Consider the following 22,853-nt stretch of genomic DNA (forward strand, 5'->3'; position numbering starts at 1 on the left):
CCCCTCCCCAACTGCCTGTGCCCGTGAGCCAAAGCTTCCTACAGCAGCAGTAGCTAGGAGAGATCTTGCCTCCTGTCCAGGTCTCTGGGGACAGTACTGTTCTTGCCTAGTTCGTGGTTCGGATAATAGGGGCACAGTCTCACCAGTGGCATGTCAAGCAGCTGTCAGGAGAGGCCCGTGAGGAGTCCTGAGTGACAGCACTGTGTGGACTGCTTTCATGGGGTGACGTAAAGCTGGTTCTAGAACCTTCTCCTCCAGTGTCTGCCTCTTTCGTTTCCAGTCACGTCGCTGAACGCCGAGCCGGATGTGCCTAGGGAGTTGTACATGTGGGATAGTGCCACACAACCTCTCAGCACGGCTTCGAGAAGCGCTCCATTCAGGGCTGCTTCCTGGGGTACGGGCAAGAGGCTTGGGTGGCTCAGCAGCCTTCCTCACTAGATACCACAGACGCGATCAGACCCGTACGTGTGGAGCCATTCCCAGGAAGAAGCAAATGTCTCAGGTTTAAGAGAGACTGCTAGAGGTGTGCTCACTGGGAGCATGCATAAAGCCTCGGGCAAGATCTCTAGCGCCACGCTCACAGACTGAACATCGTGGCACATGCTTGCGATTGTGGCACTCTGGAGGCGGAGGCAGGAGGATGAGGCTATGGCAGTTTCAACATGAATCTTCCTAGTTACATATGGAAATGGCCTAGATGTTTAACAGTGGGGAGAAACGACGTGACACCGCCAGATGTCTGTTGACGGCCCAGGCAGAGTGTCCACACCTCCGTGCCGTGTCTGAGGAAAGACTCTGGGCGTGCCAGTCTCACTCGCCTACCTCCTGTTCACAGTGATCACCATGGCTTCCCGAGTTCAAAGCCAGCTCTGCAGCTGGCCCACTTTCCTTCCGGCCTGGGTGAGGGAGAGCAGGACTGCTGGGGACTCACAGGGAAGATGTGCTCCCCCCACCCTGAAATAAATTTCTAAACGCAAACACTAATGACGCGAAGAAATGGAAGCAGAGACCATATAGTTCTCAACTCAAGGTCACCAGACCCAGGAGCTTCATCTGGGTGTCTCCCTTAAGCTGTCCAGGTGTCTGTGGAGACCGGACACAACCAGGAGAAAACATGTGTAAGGTAGAGCTGATAAGGTAGAAGATTCGAGACCCCAGAGACTGCAAGTGGGTAGAAAAACAGAAGCAGAGAGATCTATCTGGGCCCTACTCCTTGGCTCGGCTCTACAATACTTGTTCTCGAATAAAACCAACGGACGGTGCTGGCTCCTTTGCTCACTGGAATCAAAGAAAGAAGAAAGACACTAGCCCACCCAGAGGACTGCTCTGTGCCTCAGCTGGACAAATGCTGGAAAGAAGGGACACAAGGAGCCAGCAAGAGGAGGTCAGGCAGCTTTGTACTAGACAGCTGCCCTGGACAGAGAGGCTGTCTGGCTGAGTGGCTCACGAATGGGATGTCCTCAGCCTGCCAGAGAAGCTAAGTGGGAGAGTTCAGTGCTAAAAGCAAGCAGGAAGAAAGACAGTTTGAGGTGAGGGCGAACGAGAGGTGGGATTGCAGGGCAACCAACTTGATGAACACGTATGGTAGGTGAGAGGTGGGCACCACCTGGCTGAATGCAAGGCTGGGGGTAGGTCAAGGACAGAGCACAGCCAAGTCAAGCTGAGGGCCCAATGGCATTTGGGGGCAGGTAGGAATTTTTGGAAGGCCCTGTTGGTGGGGGGGGGGATATCTAATCAGGTAGGAGAGCTAACCTTAAAGGCTGTCTATTGCTCCAGATCACCGTGGGCAGGACAGGAGTCATGCCATGGTATGGTATCAGCTGCCATTCCTGTCAGGAGGCTAGTCAGCCAGGATACAGATGTATCCAGCCATGTGAGGAATAAAGGCCCAGGGGTGGCCTGGTACCATGCTGGGGGCTAGACAAGAGCCGGCATCATGCAATGTGAGACATGGTGAAAGAGCTCCTGGAGCTAGAGTTACTTGTGTCAAAGGCCAAACTAACTCCATAAATAAGAAGCGAGATTGGAAGCACCTCAGAGGCCACTTCCCCGAGATGGCCACTCCAGAAAGAAGATGGCAGCCAGGCTGCATGAGCTAGTCAGAACCACTTCAGAGAGTCAGAAAGAGTAATTAAATATAGCGCAGATGGATCCTTCAAAAATGACAGCACCATCCACGTGAGGAATAGGAAATCCATTAGCTCCTTCTTTAAAAACAGGGAGAAGGGGGCAAAGCGCTCCCTCCTGACTGGCTGTCACTCCAGCAATGAGCCGCCCGCCCTCTGCCACCCCAGGGGCTTCTAATGATGGCCCTGGAGGGAGCCCGCAGCTTTTAAAAGTTTCCTTAATTTTCATAGGTTATATTTTAGGAGAAGTTATGAGCTAGCATAGCAAAATTTTGCTTTGCTCCACTGCTAGCATGGGAAGGTCGGGGTGTGGGAAACAGAACTCCACGGTGCCCACCAGTGCATTACAAAGCTGGGGGCCTGCACTAGCCTAGTCAGTGACATCGTGGGGAGGCTACCCCTAACCCCCAAAGAGCCACAAGCCCTGTTTCTCCGTCTCTGACCTCAGAGTCGGTGTCCTCCATGGTCTGCAATTGTGACCGGGCATCTGCTGGGTGCCAGGACTGCAGCATCCCTGATTCCCTACACAACCCAGGCACCCACAGGCCACGTGGAGGAAGCAGTTAGCCAGACACTGGAGATCTGGGGGCTCATGCTGTCACATATTCCGAGTTCTCCTACGTTTAGACCTGTGGTTTTACTACATAGACTGTTCTGCAAAGTCACTTCTGAGGATTTGGCTTTGTCTTGTACTATCTGTGATGGAGACTCAACCCAAGGTTTGGCTTTTGTTTGATTTTTGTCTTTAGGCAGGGTCTTTCCTGTTCCGTAGCCTAGGCTGACTTGGAACTTACCATGCATTCCAGACTGATCTCAAACTCACAGAGTGCCCACCACCTCGGCTGAGTGCTGGGATTGCAGGCGTATGCCGCCAGAGTCAGGGCAACCCAGGTGTGGAGTGCTGGGCAACAGCCACGCTCTGAGGCAGAGCTAAGGTCATCTGAGTGACCCTGTAGCCAGCAGGCTTGGGGTACACGTGCAGGGGTTTCTTTCTCAGTCAGAGCCCCGTCAGCAGTTCCCTGCACACGTGCGTACATCTTGCAGAATCCCCAAATAGTGGCTGACATTCACCCCTGAGGCAATCCTCGGAGCGGGAGCCACATGGAGATGTCCCCTGTTAACACACTCCCCACCTATACTAGGACACTCAAAGCTGCCGTTGGGGGTGCTGAAAGGAATTCACCACAGAGCCGTCCCCACAGGAAAGGAGCACTGTTGTGCGGGCTATCATTCACTCCCCACCTCCTCCCACCTTCTCCCCCTCTGGAACCAGCTGGGCACCTGCAGCCCTACACGGGAATCCATACACAGGCACAAACGCGGGGCTGTCAGCCCTGACAGCCATGCTACTTTCTGTGCTGAGCATCCCACAAGCAACAAGGTACACTCTAACTCACCAAAGAAGAGGGAGAAAGCCACGAGTGGGAGTCAAGCCTCAAGCCTCGGAGGACAGGACTGTAGGAAGAGAGCAGCCCCTGAGAGGGGGAGTATTTTCTAGTGAGGAGATGTTTCTCAATGAGCTGGCTGCAGGCTCCACGCTGTAAGTAATCACGAAAGCCAGGTGTGTTCCTCACACTAGTAATGCCAGCATTCGGAAGGCTGAAGTAGGAGGATTGCCCTAAGTTCATTGTCAAAGGGCCACAGAATGGAACCCTTTCATGAAAAGCAAGGAACTATAAAAAAAGAAATGGACTTACTAGCAACCACATGCCTGGGCTGCAGAGTTTGGAAGATTGCTAATACACATATGAAGGATATCTTTGGGCACTCAGAGAAACAGGAAGTGACCTCCATAACCCACATGCCCTTGTGGTGACCCTTGCGGCAACCCAGGTCCCAGGTGCTTGTTAATGTTCGGTTGCTAGGACAACCAGACTTCCGAGCCACCGGGTGTCCCCCACTGCTTAGATCTCTGCAGGTGTCACCAGCTAGCCTGGAAATGGGATCCACAGAGGTGACCTCCGCAGCTTTATTGCCTCTGGATAAATACGAATATGTTTCCCCTCAACGGAAATTAGACTTAGCCAGATTTTTTTCTAGGATTAATATATTCCAAATATTTAACGTATAGATAGCATGCTGAAGGGCACATGTTCTCTTGAGCTTTCTCTTGTTTCCTGTGTGTGGAAATGAGCTACAGACTGCCCAGCCTCAAAACCACAGGCCAGGATCCTATGGAGGTGTCGGCCGCCGTGGCCCTGTGGCACTGTCTGCAATGCTCGGGTTGGTGTGACATGGTAAAGGAGCCGCTGGCCATATGGGCCCCTGAGAGCCAAAAGGGTGGCCCAGGTGACTGAGGGAGAAATTAAAAAATTTAAAACTTTAGCTCAACTGGATTTGTGTTTCAAGTGGCCGTGTGGGGTGGGAGTGCCCAGGGTCCACAGTCTCAGGGGAGGTACCTGGCCAGGCATGTGTAGTCTCAATGCAGAACCAAGGCTGGACAAACCTGCACACCTTCTCCCCACTCTGGGTGCCCTGTGTGCATTAGAAGAAGCCCATCAATTCCCCTAACCCGGGCCTTGCACCTTCCAGGGGGTCCCAAGACTGCCGGTGAATCGGATGACGTAATTCTCACAGGAAAATGGTCCAGACAGGAACTGACCTGGTGCCCATGACCCGCACTCCTCCCAGGACCTACTCAGGGTCTCCTTTCTTCCCTGGAGCAAGCCTACCTCACACTTCGGCCATCTTCTCATCAGAGGTTAGGCAGAGAGGCAAGAGCAGAGGCTACGCTGAACTCCAAGAGCCCATGGGGCTGCCCTGCCTTCTGGGAGGCGTTTGTGGTAGCGGTAGGCATGTTCTCTGCCCACTTCCCAGGCAAGCTGACCCCTCCACATTCTAACTGAGCACTGTGATTGGATTGGGAGATTGATAAAGTGCGCCCTGGTATTAGTGGAGAGGCCTGGCACGTGGGGAGGCAACTGAGGAAGCTCTGCTCCCCCACACTCAGTGTGAGGGGCACCTCCGACCTCGGCCAGGGCCCAGGCAGCAGAAGTAAGCCTACCAGTATATGCTTGCTCCTTCCTCTGCCTCTGCCTCCTGTCTTCCCTAAAATAGCCACCTTGCTGCATCACGTGTCCCTGGCACAGTGTTCTGCATCATCACATGCAGGTACAGAAACGTCGGAGCTGGGTGACCGAGGGCTGAGTCCTCTGAGGAGAGATTTTCAGATGGGACTGGACAAGGCGGGATAGAGGAACTTCTACAGAGCAGCCACCTACCTAAGTAAGGCAGGTAAGTGTCCTTTCCTGTCATGAATGGACCCGAAAGGCTCTTGGTATAAATTCGACTTCACTCTTTAGATAACATAGCACCTCTCGAGACATCATGAGCATGCCTGCCAGCTCTGTACTCACCAGGCCACATTGGAAGCTTAGACCATGACTCCATTTCTCCTGGGTTATCAGTTCCTCACCTAGCCTCTGCTTAATCTGGACCTCACATCACAGATGACTATGCCCTTACACTTCCATTCATCTCATGATGGTCACATGATATCCTCACATGATGTCACATCCTCCATGGGTCCACACCAGGCAGGGAAACCTCTGGACAAGCTGACAGAGCCACAGGGGATAGGTTAGGCAGACCCCTGCCATCCTCTGTATCTACTTTCTGAAGACCCACCCTTATCCCCATCCCCAATACTGCCAGCAGAAACACAGAAAACAGCCCAGGACCTCCCAGCTACATGGCTATCAGATGGGCAAGTCCTGGAGCAGGTGGCCCTTCGGGCTCTACTAAAGCAGTAGGCTTCCCTACCAGCAAGAACTCTAGCTACTCAGCTGTGATGACACAGCTTTCAGGCCAGAGGAGCTGATGTGTGGTCAATGTCTCCAGCCTGAGTCTTTGAAGTGTCCTTCCTTGTCCTGCTATAAGGCTTAGGGATGATTCCTCACAACTTTGACCCCATTTCGGAGAGACAAGCTGCAGGGCTCATGCATTCATGGTTCCTGACCACTGGCCATGCCATCTTCCAGGGAGGGCCACAGCCTCGGCTGCTGCTCTGGCCACGCCTGCCACCCCAGGCCACCAGCCAACAAGCCCCGAAGCCAATGGGAGAGATGGTGGCTTGATGCTGCATTAGTCACCTTCAGTTTGTTGGCCCCAACTTCTTCAGCAAAGCATTTTTTTTTGTTTGGCTTTGTTCTTCTGTGTATTTGTGCATCTGTGCATGCCTGTGTGCACACAGGCTGTGGGGGCCAGAGATCAACCTTGGGTATCATTCCTAAGTCAATGTCCTGGGGCTTGATGACTAGACTAAGCTGGCTGGATTACAAATGGATGCCACCATGCCTGGATGTTTACATGGGCTCTGGGGATCCTTGTGCTTACAAGGTAAACACTCTACCAATTGAGATATCGCCTTAGCTCCCAAACACTGGGTTTTTAAATAGTAGCTTTTGAATTTAAAATGCCCTGGCAGAGGAGAACAATCATTTGTGTCAAGCTCTTTCACCTTCGTGTCAGTTCAGTGTAGATATATTACCTGCATTCCACTTGTGTCCATCAGATACCGTTGGTTTGCAACCAGTTTCTCTGTTGCATTTCACACTTCGGCCTTTGCACAAATGTACAAAGAGAAGCTAAAACTAACTCTCCCGCAAACCTGACGTCGCAGGATAGGTTCAAGCTCACAGTATTGACTAGGAAGCGCACAAGTCCCCTACAGCCTCAGATTTGAGTGCTGGCAGATCACCCCCACCACGGGCACAGTCGGCTTCCTCCCAGCCCCTGCCTGATGACACAGCCTGTCCTCTCTCCCTACAGCTGCCCCAAGGAAAGAGCAAGAGGCACATGGCAGGAAGCATTCCCTCAGCTGCCATCCCAAGAGCCATCAGAGCGACACCCGTATTTCATTCCTCTTCCTCGTGTGGGTTTGTTACTCTCACATTTCCTGGCTCTGTCCACTGAGAGGCAAGAGGGCAGGCACACCCAGCACCACATTCTGGAGCTGTTTTCACAGGAGGAACAGCCCCCTCCCCCGAGCAAAGCTCGATCCATGGCTGAAGCAGGACAAGGGCGTGCCTGGAACTCCTGACGGCACACCTGGCGGGATGGGAGAAGCCTCACGGATGAGCCAGGGACCGGAGGGAAGATCATGGAGGTGAGGCACAGAAAAGTGTGCAGGGATGTTGGGGGCGATCATCTGGGAGAATAAGATAAGCCTCCACTGTGATACATAAACCCTGGGGGGGGGTCAGCCCCTCCTCACAGAGCCGCTCCACGGAATGACTGTCTGCAGAGGAAAGGGGAGCAGGACTCGCCACAGGATGTCTCTGTGGCGACCTCGGCAGGTAAGACGTCAAACCAGCGTGACCCGGAGGAACCACCCTGAAGTCTCTACAGTGCTGTGTGGTGTCGGCTCATATAAACCATGTGACACCCCTCTGAGTGGAATGGGCTCCCTACAACTATGGGGTTGACTCAGATACCTGCCTCCTTTGGGAAGCTATAGCTGGACAGAGGGGCACTTGGCACATGTGTCTTAACAAGGTAACATCAGGTAAGTGTAACCAGGATGCCCTCCCTGGGGACAAAGAATAAGGGTATCGGAGACGGGAGCACGTTGTCATGGGATCTCTGGATGGGCTCTGGGCGTTGGGAGCTTGAGGCCTCCAGTAGTGGTCTGCAGCCAGCCATCTGGACCTGAGGCCGGCTTCTCCCTGTCAGTCACTGGTATGGGCTCTCTCCTCTCTCTATAGTTTCTCTGTAGGTGTGGTGCTATTGCAAGCTCCTTTTCTGGCACTGTTGCTGGCACTGTTTCTCCAAGGGCAAAGCTAGTGTCACAGCACTGTTGTTGGCTTTGCTGGCTGCTTAGCTGCGACGCCTGACTGCCAGGAGGCACGAGGGAGACTGGAGCTTGCAGCTCTGGTCTTGGGAGCAACTTGGGAGGAGGGTGGGCGTCATGGAAGCCTGCTGGGCCTTGGCTGCCAGACAGGCCCTCCCATGTAATCAGCAGAAGCTACCCCTCCCAGAGTGGGCGCTACTTGATAAATCAGGTGTGTGCACTGCACTGTTGTTAGAACCTGGAAGGGAAGAGGAATCTCCTAATGGTGAGTCTGCAGTGTTGAAAGAGAGCTGTGAGGGTCAGCACAGGAAAGTGAGGCCGTGCCCCCCCCCCACAATGTACCCCCCTCTGGCTCAACCTCTGGCACCTTCAACCACAGAAGGGAGTTCTGGATCTGCCTATTTGGTCCTATAGTTACCATCACACCCAGGTAAGCGTGGCAGGTTCGAGTCCATCAGGCCCGCCTTTGTATGTACCTGTGGCAAAGACGCTGAGGAGATCCCAGCATGTGACAGGCTCAAAATCAGGGTTCTTACATGGCGTAGAGGTGTGGGCATGTTGACCTCTGTGGGGTGTCAAAGGGGATGATCCTAAGAGACATGCTGGGCCCTCGTGGCCCTATGGGTGTTTCTATTGAATAGTCACCTGTGTCTTAGAGTCTACCTGTGTCTATGGTTGCCTTAGCACACAGTCCATTTTAGCCCATGGTCACCCGAGGCCGCTCAAGGTCACCTGTCACAGCCGGTGAGCAGATTCACACCCACCAGAAAGCAGCTGCTCATCACAGTGGCTTCCAATCGTCATCTTGCATTTGGCCATTAGTGGGCTAAACCGCTTACTATGGGCATCTACTTAATAAGCTGACAGAGCTGAGACAGAGCCATATCTCCAGGCTGGGGTCTGTCCCTGAAGCCAGTGACCCGGATAGTGGCGCACCCTTCTTTACACCCTCCTCAGGAGCCCCAGGTCCGCTCTTCTAGTGGTCAGTAGTTCTGGCTTGGGAACATTTTGTTGAAAAAACGGGAGGAAACAGCTGATCCAGTGCCTCAGGGAGCCACACTGACCCTGCCAAGAGGACTCCTGGGCTGCAGTGACCTGGAGAAAGCACATACTTCTTTCTAGGTGAAGACACAAGAAGGAGCCTCCTTCTTTCGCACAAAGCCAGGGCTCTTGCTGTGGGGATGGTGGGGATCTGGGCAATGCCTCAAGGAGCTGACAGTGCTAGGAAGAGAGGCAGGTACCGAGAGACACAGAGACTCACAGACAGGTCCACTTCACAAGGTGTAAGTGGAAGAAATAAAGCCAGGGAGTGAGGTGGGGAATATCTGCCTGGCAGCCCTCGGCAGAGTGGAGGAGTGGGCAGCCAATACGGGAACCAGAAAGTGTTCGCAGGCAGCACATAAAACTTTGCCTCTGGGGGCTGACAAGATGGCTCGGGGTAAAAACACTTGCTGTGCAAGGCTGGTGATTTAAATTCAATCCCCAGAACCCACGTGGAAGAGTGAACCGACTCTAGGAAACTGTCTGCTAACCTCCGCATGTACACCGAGACATGTGTGTGCCTGCACTACATACACGCATCTTACACATATCACGGACACACAACAGCAATAACGGTAAAGCTCACCTCACCTCTGACTCCTCACAGTCAGCCTCTGAATGCCCAAGAGATGCTCATCACGGCGAGGACCAAACAGGGAAGCAGCCTCAGTGTGCCTACCACGGAGATATGTGGCTTAGAGGCAGCCGACACCTATGACACGTGTAAGGGCCATACCTCGAAAGAGGCAGAGTGTGCTGGACCAGAGGACAAGAACTGTCCAGACGGGCCTGTTACTCACACTTAAGAGCCATTAGCAGTAGCCAAACTGCACCAGTGCCCATCTCCCACAAATGCGCACACAAGAGCTGCCATTGTGATGGCGGGGAGCACGGCTTCCTCTTTAGGAGTTTCTGTTTCAGAACATCAAAGCGTTCGCTGCAGACGCTGGCATGCAGACACTAGCTGGGGCGGCCAGCAGCGCCTCTTCCTGTTCCTCACACTGGTGAAGGTCAGGCTTGCTGGCGGTGCTCTTCTCCACAGCTATGAGGGAGCCTGGGAGCCGGGAAGCGCAGAGGACATGCACCAGGTGCTGGAGGTGCCGGGCCAGCTGGCGGTCTTGACAGTGCCTGGAGAGACCAAGGCACTTCTCGCGCCTCTCAGCTGCCTGATGCAACCAGGACACGATGCTTGCATGGGGGAGAAGCTCAATGGGCAGCATGCATACAGGATGGCCTGCCTTGCTTCGTGCAAATAGCTGCAAGCTGGGTAGGCAGAAACGAGGATCCCAAGGAGCAGCTGTTTCAGGTGTCTCCTGTGAATGTGCTCACGCAAAGGGCTGACAGATGGCAAAGGAGTGCCGAACCAGGTCAGGAAAGCAAAGGAGGTGGCAGTGGAAAAAGCGGTTGCTGATGCTGAGACTTGTCTCTAGCGTGACGCCAATCCCTGTGGATCACAAGGACCTCCAGGACACTGGGAAGGGTAGACCAATCAGTGGAACGGAATCTGGCAAAGACGGCTAACCTGCCCCACAGTCTCCAAACCCAAATGCCCAGATGTCGAAAATGCATCTACTCCGAGTGGTACCCGGGAGACTAAAGAGAAACCTCCACAGTGTGGAGGGAAAGAATGAGAGATTGTGTAACACGCTTTCTGTAAAATAAAAATATCAGGAGCGGTTACGCTGTTGCACTGGAAAGTTTAGAATAAGGTGGTGAGATAAGATCAGTGAATGAAAAACTAAACCACAAAAGGAGGGCCAACTGTCAACTCCAGGACAAACCAAAGGTGGACAGGCAAAAAGGTTATAGCTCATTATTGACAGTCAATAATATTTGCATAGACACAGTAATGCACAGATTGACAAATCGATAACTTTATCTGAATCACTTCTTGGTCTTTGGGCTAAAATCAAGTGTTAAAATTGTACCCGTGACATAGTTGTGCTAAGAAGTTGAAAACAGCATTAAGGGTATATGAGGGATCCTTGTCAGTCACGGTAGACAGTACAGAAACAATGCCTAAAACGGACATACCAGCAATCCATGTACACACCTTGTAAGAAACATGGATCCGGGGACTGGCAAGATGGCTCAGTATTATAAAGGTGTTTGATGTGCAAGACTAGTGGCCTGAATTTGATCCCCAGCACACACACCTAATGGATGGTTTTCAACATTAACTTGCCCCAGCCTCGAATTACCTGAGGAAAGAGCCTCAACTGAGGCATTGCCTAGGTCAAGTCAGCCTGTGGGAATATCTGTGGGGACTGTTTTGAGGGTTGACTGAGGCAGGAAAAAATAGTCCATTGTTGGTGGCTCCATTCCCTAGGCAGGGGCCCTGAACTTTCTCCACCAAGAGGGAAGGAACAAGTAAGTCTAACTTCTGGGGGTGAGGCAGTAAAAGTCAGATGAAAGCCATAGATGCATGGATGCATTTATTTGCTCTCTGTCCTTGATAGTGGATATGAGCCTGAGCAACTGCCTTGACTTCCCTGAAATGATAGATCATAACTTGAAGTTGTAAGCTGAAGAAACCACTTCCTCTACTGTGTTGCTTTGGTCAGGATAGCTTATCACAGAAACAGAAATGAAACCAAGACACCATAAAAAGGTCGAAAGAAAGGACTGAGTCACAAAGTTGTCTCCTGACCTCTACATGTGTGATGTAGTACATGTGTGCCAACACACACATCACACACACGCACATACAAATAATAATTTTTTTTAAATGAGAAATGTGGATGTAAATACCAGCTCTGTGCTATCGGAGATAAGGGGATTTACTGGAGAGCAGGATCTGGGATGAGTGGAGGTAAAACAAAACACCCAAGTTTTGTTTAGAATAAGCCACGCGATCCATGCACATGCCTAACTTTTCTCTTTTAACAAGTGAAAGAATAGTTTTTAGGTCATGGTCTAGCTAGAGCATAAAGAATCCAGAAGCCGATAAGCGAAAGATAATTTATAACTCCCTACACACGTGGCATTGTTTCCCGTCTCTTTCGATGGCACCTGTCCAAAGCGGCACCAGGGCTGAAGGTTACAGAAGCACAGTGGCTGTCATCTGGGTGGAACAGGGACACAGCTAGGGGGCAGTGGTCATCTGTGTGTGTGCTGCTACCATCAGAGGAGAGGAGACGGGAGGGGAATGAATTTAGCTGTCAGCTCAAGACACCGGAGGACAAGCCCTTTCCCTCCAGGAGAAGGAGGCAACCTACGGAAAAGGAAGAAATCTGATGAGCTACAATGCATTGTTGGACACCTATCAGGGCTAGAGAGGGGCATAGGGTATCCCTCAGGCTCCCAGCATTGTAAAACAAATTTTTATTTTACCTCTTAAACATTTGATAAACAAAACCAGTACTTTCGAGACGTCTCTGATTGCTCTGCCCATGGGGAGCAAAGAGACACAAGCAAAGATGAATATTATGCTGGATTGTGAGATGGACAGTGAGGTATGCCAGAGAGCGAGACGGATAGATAGCTTAGCTTCAGAGGGAACAGACCTGAAATCAGACAGACCCTTGTTGTAGGAGACTTAGACTAAGTCCACTGGGCTCAGCTGTTCTTGAGAGGGATGGGATGGAGACAACTTTCTACCCTATGGGATCGTCAGGACCAGACAGATACCCCATTTCCAAACAACCAGGAAGAAATAGAACTAAGAGGCAAGCCAGAAGAATTCCAGATAAAACCCAACCAGCACCCTCAGGACGCAAGAGAAACAGCTTTTTTTCAATCTCTCAGGACCCTGTTCACTGAGGGGAACTGTGTTTTGGAAGGGTAAGGGGAAGCCAGGCAAGACCCACAGCCAGCAACAAGAAAAAAAGGAAAACAGTAGCCCATGCTGGCCTCAAAATGACCTTGAACTTGCCTCCACTCCCAGGGGGGGGGGGGATGACTACAGGCATACCTCAAACCCAGGGCTTCCAGATGCTGGGCAATTAGAGACAGGATCTCACTCTGCAACTCAGGCTGGCCCCAAACTCTAACAGCATCCCTCGTGCCTCAGTCTCCCAGACTGCTACGATTAAAGGCATGAGCCATCATACACGGGAACATTTTCTTTTAGATTCCATTGGTGATTTTCACTAGACTTAAATCAGAGGAGGGGGTACAGTAATGGGGAGGGGAGAAAGGGAAGGGAAGGGAGAGGTACACAGAGAGGAGAGGAGATGAAAATATGATCTCACGTCCCCATTTGGGTAAACACTGACCGTAGGCCACCACAGAATGGCTGCCCGAGACAGTCTAAGGCCAACATGCGCAAAAGTGGCCCTCACACGGTGGAGCCAGGCTTTGGGGGACCCCCGTAAAGGATGTGCCTGGACATGGCACTGGGACAGAGGACCTGCTCTCGTTCCGGAAATGAGCTCTATGGGGCTATTCCTCTCCTAGTGACACACCAAGAGGTTAAGTCAACAGAGAAAGGCCCCAGGAAGGAGACACAGGGTTGACTGGCTGATGGCAGCTCATGAACGTAGCCTGGCCTGGCCGTGCAGGCTGCCTCTGACTGTGAGGATAATTTAATTAAGGAAACTGCTTTCTTGAGTGGTGGGGCTTTGGGGGCGGGGGGGGGGGATGAGGGGCTATAAACTGCGGCAGAGGGTAGGCAGGCCGAGGCAGTGTCAGCCACAGGTCTGGAAACGGTTTCATGGAAGCTGCTGGGCTGGGCTGCTGTGTTAATGACTTCCTGCAGGCAGGCAGCCTCCGCTCCCTCACTAATGGGTCTGAATAAAAACTTCCAATTGGGCCAGTAAACCCCTCATTAAGCTGTTTTTAAAGCATGAATTTAAGAGCGGCAAGGGTGAAGGGTCACATGGAGCATTTAATTCACAACGGCTGGCAGGAGGTGCTGCCATGAAGGGAAACTCGAGTGTCCCAGCCATATAAACATCCCATGTGGCCCAGGGCTTGCCAGGGACGGTCTGACAGGAGAGGGAACTCTCCGCTTGGCAAGAACAAAGCTCCCCAGATCATTAAGGGCTGCACCCACTTGCAAAAAAAAACACTACAGATATGGTGCAAAGGACAGAACTCACAAGATAATCTATGGATATCGTTCTTGCTACACAGCTTACAGTGCGGGCTGGGCCCTCCTGCGCTGCCTCCTGCGCGCCATGGTTGTTGATATTCCAGTCAGCTTCCTGCAGACCCCTGGCCTCTCTCCCCTGTGGCTTACCCACTGGTTTGTAGCTTCCTTGGGTTACATGCTTTAAAGCTGCCCCCACGCTCCTGTTGTGTTCACAGCTAATGGGTTGGGCGGGATCCAAGGCAGATGCCCAAATGCCTCTGTGGGTCCCTGTGCCCGGACACTGTGCCCGGGCAGCTGACACAGCAGAACTTCTGTCCTTGTCCTCATCAGCTGAGGAAAAAAACTAATCACTTATCAGCTCGGCTTCTTACTGAAATGGAGGAGCTTGGGCTCATGCGAATGCTAAAGTGTCCAATTCTTATCCGGCCAGCGTCACACTGAAACACGGAAGGCACAGGATCTTCTGGAGTCCTTTTCTGAGCCCCAGGGACCTTCACACCTGGGACATCCTTAGACTACTGAATGTGTGCTGCCCTGAGTGGTGGTGGTGGGGGACCCAGAGACGCCAAAGGCTTCTAGTTCCCCCCAAACCTGGTGGGATCCCCGAGGCATGGGCTTCTCACAGTGCTACACCCCCACAGCAGCCTGACCTCCCTTCCCCATAGTCACCAGTGTGACAGTGTGGCCTCTGCAGACCAAACCCAGCGTCCCACGGGGGCCAGACAGAGAAAATGGAAAGTGAGGCCTACACTGTCTGGACATCACTTGGAAGTCATGGTTTACACCTCATTTGCCGTTACAGAAAACACAAACAAATATTTTTGTGCTCTAAAATACTCCAGAGGCTTCCGGAATGCGCTAGATTTCCTGACTGCCTATCTGGGCCTGAAGGACCTTGCAATACTGCCCAAGAGCCAAGCCGGAGGAGGCTGTGCTACTTGGGTGGAGTCTATCATGCTGCTTTCTCATGGCTCTCCCTGGTCCTGTCAGCAGGCTGCTCCTATAGCAGGAAACGCACAAGCCCCATTTCCCCCGAATCACGGCCCTTGGAGCCAGAACAGTCATCCTGTTGCTCTCTGTCCTCCTAGACCATGGCTGGGGAACGAGTCTGGGAACAAGACTGAGGAAACCCTGAGGACAGGACATAGGACTCAAGCCCCAGAGGGAAGGCTGCAGTCCCCTCTGTATAAACCCTTTCACACTGCGCACAGAGCTTGGCATGGCCTGGAGCCCAGGGAAGACAGCGGCCAGGCCAAACATAGTGGCTATGCTAGGACAGTAGCCTTGCGGGGGACAGCAGCTGAGCTGGGGGTAGCAGTCATGCTGAGAGACAGCCATCAGGCTGGGGACAGCAGTTACACTGCTAGGATGGTGCCTGCCAAGAGCAGCCCTGTCCATCAGGAGACCTGGAGCCCTGCTGCTTAGCCTACAACTTCCAAAGCACTGGACGGCAGGAGTTCCCTGGCCAGGTGAAGGAGTCCCTCTGGACAGACGTGTCCTACATCTGCAGGGCACATGGGATGAATTCTTTGCCAACCCAGACTTTGATCTGCATGTTGCCAAGGAGAGCCAAATGCAGCAAAGAAGACAGAGCAGATGACCAACGGCATGGGCGCCCTGTGACCCAAGGAACAGCGCCAACATACACCGCCGGCTCGCCCAGCAACAGCATCTGTCTAGAACTGGGAGCACAGTACTGGGGTAGTGGCAGGTGATGGAGAGGAACCCAAAGCTGCCACAATGAAAGGGGGCCTCTTAAAGAGACGTCAAAAAAACCAGTAATACAAAGCTTAAGTATTTGGAGGGAACTGTGATTGTCTGAGATGAAGGGAGGCACTAGAAAAGGGACCTCACTGTCTGGGCTCCAAAGCCAGAATCTTCCATGGACAGTGGCATTGTATACAGAAGAGACTAGTCCCCACATCACTGACCAAGGGGGCACTGCTCACCCTTGCCCAAGGATAGGAGCACCTGAAACCCCTTTGCTAGTTGAATGGGGGGTGTCTTCCAGGAAGCCCTGTCTAAAGATCCTTCTAGAGCTCCCGTCTTTCAGCATCGCAGAGCTTCCAAGCGCTCCAAGGATGGTTGGCGGGACTAAGGGTTGGGCATTTGTACTGATCCAATTTTAACTAACATTAACAACCTCAGATCAAGCCAGGCATGGTGTCGCATGCCTGTGATTGGCATTTGGGAGGCTGAAGAGGGAGGATAAAGAGTTTGAAAACAGTATGGGGTATATAGTAAGGCTCCTGTCTCGAACATGCTGCACATGACAAGTGGCTCTGGAAGCTCAATGCCTTTCAGTCACCGGTCAGGGGAGAACGCCCTGCAGAGAACTACTAGAAGGAAGCTCCACATTGTGGCTCTTGGTTCACGGAAGGCTCCTTGTGAAACAGGGATGACTGATATAATCCACAACATATAGCCGGGATCACCGGCAGTGCTCACTGTGAGATCTCCAGCTCCTGGCAGAAGTGACACAGGGCTGGAGAAGAGAGGCCTCCAGGGGAGTTTTTATAATTTTATGCGCATGGGCATCTTGCCTGGAATCTGTATACCATATGTGTGCAGTGCCCAGAGGGGCCAGAAGAGGGCACTGGATCCTCGGGAACTGGAGTTACTAATGGTTGTGAGCCCCCCAAGTGAGTGCCGGGAATTGAACCCAGGTGCTCTAGAAGAGTAGCCAGTGCTCTTAACCACTGAGCACTCTCTCCAGCCCTTCCAGAAAAGTCTTCACTCAGTGGATCTGACACCTGCTCTGCCCTACCTCCCCAAATGAGCCTTCGTTCTTTGCAATAATAGCAAAAGAGAAGATGGAAGGCAGGGCCGCAGCGACACCACAGGCTCCTGGGTCCCTGCACCGCCAGGAAAGCCGGAGTCTGCCGAGTGCCAAGAACACAAACAAACGGTGACTGGGGGTTTTGTTCTAAGTTCCGGAAGTTCCTGCCTAGAGGTTTTCCACTGCTCCTCTTCCGTAGCTCAGCATTCAGAAATCCAAGTCCCTCTGTATCTCACCTCCCCCTCCACGTGCCTAGAACCCTGGGGATACCCCACTACCCAGATCCCATGATGGGGCAGCCACTGCCAGGCACAGGCCTGAAGATGTGGAGTACCTGCTAGTGCTCATCATGACTGCCCATGACATAGTCACAGCTCTGGGGAGTGCCGGCAGAAAGTACCCAGAGTGCCTCAGACTTGATTTTACCAATAACTGCCAGAATCCTCTGCACCAAGGAGCAGGGATCCCATCCAGATACAGGAATCAGGGCCTCAAGGTTTCAATATTCATAACCAGAGAAAATAATCTTGTTGCAATTTCAGATAAGCAAGGTTTACTAAGAAAAGAGGGTTTGTTCCCTGAAGTGCTGGGGAACACGGGATTCTCCCGGGGACTTGGATACAAAAATCAAGAAGCAGATACGAATGTCCTGGATCACTGTGTCCTGCGCGGCGGTGCTGGCCCTGCCCTCAGCTATGTGGGAAAGGCTCCGTCAGCACAGTTGGAGTCACTTTGCTTTACACAGGTTATCTGCCTACTCAGGGAACTAACAATGATGGGAACCGCTTACGGTGGCAGCAGATTGATGGCCTCGAGCTTGCCAATGGATCTCCATTTCTAGCACTGCAGGGCACTCAGGATGGGAGGCTAAGAACACGGGTCAGACAATGACTTGGGACTCAGACCTCACGGCTGAAGCCACATAGGGTAGGCAGGGTATGGTCCAGATACGTACACAGCATTCGGGGAATGAAATGGGGTCAAGATACTTCCTATGGGGTCCTTGGACCACACAGAATTGTGAGGCAGTAAAGACATCCTCCTTCATCGCCTCACTCTCCTGACAAAGCAGCCTTGTCTTTTGTTGTAGGACTCCAGAGGTGGGTCAACTTACAGACATGCAAGTGCCCAGATTCTCAGCTTCCCAGCCACTTGGGGGCTGGCCTCAGCCATACTCCAGTGATGTCACCTGGCGCGGGCTGGAAGGATCCAAAATGCTTCCCTAAGCAGCACTGATGCCTTGAACAACGCCCTCTACCTAGGCCCTTTCCTATGAACACACCTGTGAGTGGTTCAGTGAGCCACAGGACACTCAAAAGACACCTGTTGGGGAGGGACCTCCTATACTTTTCCCAAGTGCCTTCTCTGGCCATCACCCTCAGTAACTCCATTATTTTATCTTATTTCTTGGGACAGGGTCTCACTGTGTAGCCTTGGCTGTCCTGGAGCCCAGGCTGGCCTCAAACTCACAGAGCTCTGCCTGCCCCTGACTCCCAAGTGCTGGGATTATAGGTGTGCACTACCGTACCAACCATCTTCTTTTCAAGATTTTCTTATTTTTATTGGATGTGTATGAGTGCTTTGCTTGTATGCTTGTCTTTGCACCACACAGAGGCAGGAAACACTGGATCCCCTGGAACTGGAGGTACAGGCGGTCATTAGCCTCCAAGTGGGGGCAGGGAACCAAGCCTGGCTCCTCTACAAAAGCAGCACTTAACCTCTGGGCCACCTCTCCAGCCAGCATCTCCACTGTTGTGCAGGGCAGTTGCTGGAGGCACCCCAGACCCTCACCTGGGAGCCCCCAGTCACAACTCACCCTGGCTGTTCACGCCTAACAGGGCCAACCTGTCAGGACTCACCAGCCTGCTAACAAACTGTAGAACCACCCACACACCCGGAGAACCAGCAGCAAGTATTTAAACATGAGATAAATTCCCCTCCCCCAAAACGCACAGAAATACATACCCCAACACACAAGGCAAGCCCTCGCAGAGTTTTTTTCTGCATGATTGTCACTTACCAAAAGAATACCTGAAACACATACAAAAAAAGAAAGAACATTAAAATGTTGGCTTGGCTTTAAATGTTAAGCCGTTATGTTTACCCACTGAGAAAAACCCAGACACGTGAACTCAGGCCAGTGTGGGGCAAGGGTGGACCAGCCACCAGGCACTGAGTAGACAACGCTGAGTGAGACAAGGCCAGCACAAGACAGCGTAGCGTGAGCAGACACAAGGTTCATTCTTCCTGAATGAAAACGGATTCTAACGGACTGCCACTGCAAATGTTATATCCTAGGACCTGAAGCTCAGGGGTTCCCGGTGACGTAGATCACTGTAAGGGGGGCTCCGTCAAAGGAATGTGGTAGGCTCTGCTGCCGCTGTGTCCTTTACTTGGAAGTCACGTTGGGAAGATGCCTGGTGCCGGCATGCTGGGACACAGAGCATCAAACGTGCTGGGTGTGCTGGTTTTGAGTGAGTCTCATAGATCTGAACGCTTAGTCATCACGGAGTGACAATATTAGAAAGGATTCTGAATTAGGAGGTGTTAAGCTGGGCGTGGTGGTGCATGACTTCATCCTAGCACTTGGGAGGCAGAGGCAGGTGAATCTCTGAATTAGAGGCCATGATTTCCAGGACAGCCAGGACTATCCAGGGAAATCCTGTCTTGAAAAACAAACAAACAAACAAACAAACAAAACAACCAAAAACAACAACAACAACAACAACAAAACAACAACGAGGTTTTTGCACTTGTTGGAGGAAGTGGGTGAGCTTTGAGGTTTCAAAAACCCATGCCAGGTTAGGCTCTCTCTCTCTCTGCTCACAAATCAGGATGTAGCTCTCAGCTCCTGCTCCAGTGCTAGCCTGCATGCATGATGATGATGGGCTTAACCTTCAGAAGCGAGGCCCTAGTTAAATGTTTTCTGAGAGTTGCCTTGGTCATGGTGTCTCTTCACAGTAATAGAAGTCAGTAACACTGAGCTGACCCCCAGGGCCCCACCCCTGATGTCATCTGTGTCAAACATGGACATCTATGATATTTCGAAAGAAAGACACACTGATACATGCTACACGGGGTGAGCCCTAAAACACCATGCTGAGGGCGAAGCCAGACACAAAGCCACACACCTAGGGATTCTGTCCACAGGAAATACCTGAGGCAGGTAAGCACTGTGAATGGAGATGGAAGCCACAGGCAGAAAGCAGCTACCAGGGGCTTTTGGAGGAGTGCGTTGATGGACTAAGATATAGGGTTCTTAAACAGAATGGTTTAAACTTTATGGCAAAGTTTTGGCACCCTGAATACATAAAAACCACTTACTTGCAAAGTGTAATTTTGGTTTGTTTTATTCCATTTTGAGACAGAGTCTCGCTTTGTGGCCTAGGCTGTCCTGCAACTCACTGTGTAGCCCGGGTTTGTTTTGAACTTGCAGTTTTCCTGCCTGACCGGAGCCTGAAGCAGTGACCAGATCCCTTGAGCATGCTATTACATGTCCATAGAGGAGATATTTAAGTGGACAGCATGCTTGCTAGCTCATACAGCTAACCCCAGAAATATCCTATGTGAGAAGTTCGCTAAAGAGTAACATCTCAGAACATGGGCGGGGCTGGAGAGATGGCTCAGGGGATAAGAATACTTGCTCTGTAAGCATGAGGACCCAAGTTTGAATCCCAAGAACCTGAGTAAAAACTGGGTATGAATGCATGTGTCTGTAACTCCAGCACTCGCCCACTCACACACACATTCTCTCACACACACATTCTCTCACACACACATTCTCTCTCTCTCTCTCTCTCACACACACACACACACACACACACACGGATGCACACACATGTGCACACACTCACATGCATACATACATGCCCTCACTCGAGCATGCTCACATACTTTCTTAAGTTGCTTCTGTGAGGAACTTTATCACAACAAGGAGAAAAATTATTAACACAGGTACCAATCCCCTCACCCACTTCCCACGTTTCAAGGTCAAGTCCCTCCGACCTCAGTGTTCCCATTAGCTACTCCATGAACTCTGTCTCCGTTGCCTCAGAACTAACGGCTCAGGCAGGCTGGCAGCCTGATATATGTCAGGGGACAGAGATCTCCAAGCACAACCACACATTTTATCCCCAAAGAGAGTAGCCAGCTTTTGGCTGAAAGGTAACAGCAGCCTCTACCCAGGCTTGATAATGACCCCTGAACAAGCTCCTGCTGGCACGCCAGGGGCCAGGAGGTAGTTATATGTCTGAAGGGCTAGGTGACAGGCTCTACTTACCAGATCTGCCCTACGTTGACCAGGGACATGTAGAGGACCCAGAGGGCAGCCATGAGTATCATGTTGGCACAGCCGGTCACCAGGACAAAGGATGAGAGGCCCAGCCCAAGGAGAGCAAGGAGGTCCAGGTTGAAGTTCATGTTTGACCAGTCCAACAGCCACATAATGGTTGGAGAATAGCTCCAGGCAGCCCAGCCGGTCTTGCCCTGGAAGTACTGCTGGACATTCTTCAGGTATAGTCTGCAGGGCAGCAGGCCCCGGTCACCAATAAGGGCCTTGTTCTGATTGAATGCCACCAAGAAGGCCACAACTGGAAGACATGTAAATGCAGGAGCTGTGAGTAGGAATAGACCACCCCTTCGTGGGTTCAGGGGTCCCTCTGGGAAAAGGGGGTATTAGTAACTAGGTGACATGAGGACAGGTGACACAAGCAGGAATGGATTCCTAGGGACACAAGTGGACATGGGTAAGATCAACTTCCATGGACACAAGGGGACCCAGGCAAGAACAGGAGAAAAGGCCCTCTTGGGTTAACAGGATATGAAGAGGTAATGGTAAGGGCACATGTACCGGTTTTCTTTCTGTTGCTGTGATAAGCACCATGACCAGAAGCAAATTAAGAGAGGGAATGGTTTGTCTCATCTTACACTTCCAGGTCACAGTCTATCATTGAGAGAAGTCAGAACAGGAACTCAAGCAGAAACAATGAAGGAACATTGCTTACTGCCTTGCTCTATGGATTACACTCAGCTAGCTTTCTTTTACAACCCAGGGCCATTTGCTTTGGGATGGTACCACCCACAGCGGGCTGGGCACTCCTACATCAACTGGCAGTCATTGTCATTAGTGCCCCACAGTGTGCCCACAGGTCAGTCTGAGGGAGCAGCAGTTCTTCACCCAAGATTCCTGCTTTCCAGGTGACTCTACATTAAGTCAAGTTGACAGTGAAAACAATCCAGGACAGGCCACAAACAGGAAATGGCCCTGTGAACTTAAGAGGATACAAGCAGAAAAAGGCTCTCATGGGCCACGTATTTTTCACTGGAGGCAGCACATGTGATTTGGTGCCTGCGTGGTTTAAATGAGAAATGTCCTCCATAGTCTCAGGTATCCGAACCCTTGGTCCCCAGTTGTTGGCACTAGTTAGGGAGGTTTAGGCGGTACAACCTTGTTGGGGAAAGGACGTCGCTGGGGAAGGCTCTGAGATGAAATGCCTCATGCCATATCCTATTCACTCTCTCTGCTTTCTGCTTGCCACTGAATATGTGAGCTCTCCATCCACGGGACAGACCTGGCCACCCCCCTCCCCCCCATACATGTAACAGGTTTACAGCTTTGTCCTCATGTGGAACCTCCAACAGCAGAAATAGCGGCTGTCTCTGACTCAGCTGCCTGCCTTTGGATCCCTTTCCCCTAATTGGACAGCCTTGTCTGGCCTCAATAGAAGAAGATGCGCTCAGTCCTACTTGACACGCCAAGGCAGGCTGATAACCCACAGGAAGCCTCCCCTTCCCTGAGAAGAAAGGGAAGGGCCTAGGAGGAGAGAAGAGGGGAGGGGTGAGGAGGGGAGGGGAGGGAAAGGGACTGGAAGGAGAGGAGGAGGGGAAGTTCCGATCAGGATGTAAAGTAAATTAATTAATTAATTGAGGGGAGGAATAAAGAAAAAGAAAATGTGGCCTCTCATCTTCTTGTCCCTGCTGCCATGCTTATCCTGTGCTGTCACCCACCACCACAGTGGAGTCTTATCCCTCTGTAACTATAACCCAAAACAAACTCTTCCTTCTGTAAGTTGCCTTGGTCAC

At 51.8% G+C, this 22,853-nt stretch overlaps 1 protein-coding gene across 2 annotated transcripts in view; it reads right to left on the reverse strand.

The window, feature by feature from the left end:
- Positions 1-22,853, reverse strand: part of Lmf1 (lipase maturation factor 1) — an 80,868-nt gene that overhangs the window by 49,498 nt on the left and 8,517 nt on the right. Inside the window, exons 2-3 of one of the 2 annotated variants that reach the window (XM_060363961.1) lie at positions 21,052-21,361; positions 18,738-18,803 (exon numbers count right to left, since the gene is read on the reverse strand). The gene's annotated coding sequence lies outside the window, so the exon portion shown is untranslated. The remainder of the gene's footprint in view (positions 1-18,737; positions 18,804-21,051; positions 21,362-22,853) is intronic. The other variant, XM_060363962.1, reaches the window with a different exon arrangement.

The sequence above is a fragment of the Meriones unguiculatus genome, chromosome 11 (genome assembly GCF_030254825.1).
Source record: "Meriones unguiculatus strain TT.TT164.6M chromosome 11, Bangor_MerUng_6.1, whole genome shotgun sequence".
In the NCBI taxonomy this organism is placed as follows: domain Eukaryota; kingdom Metazoa; phylum Chordata; class Mammalia; order Rodentia; family Muridae; genus Meriones; species Meriones unguiculatus.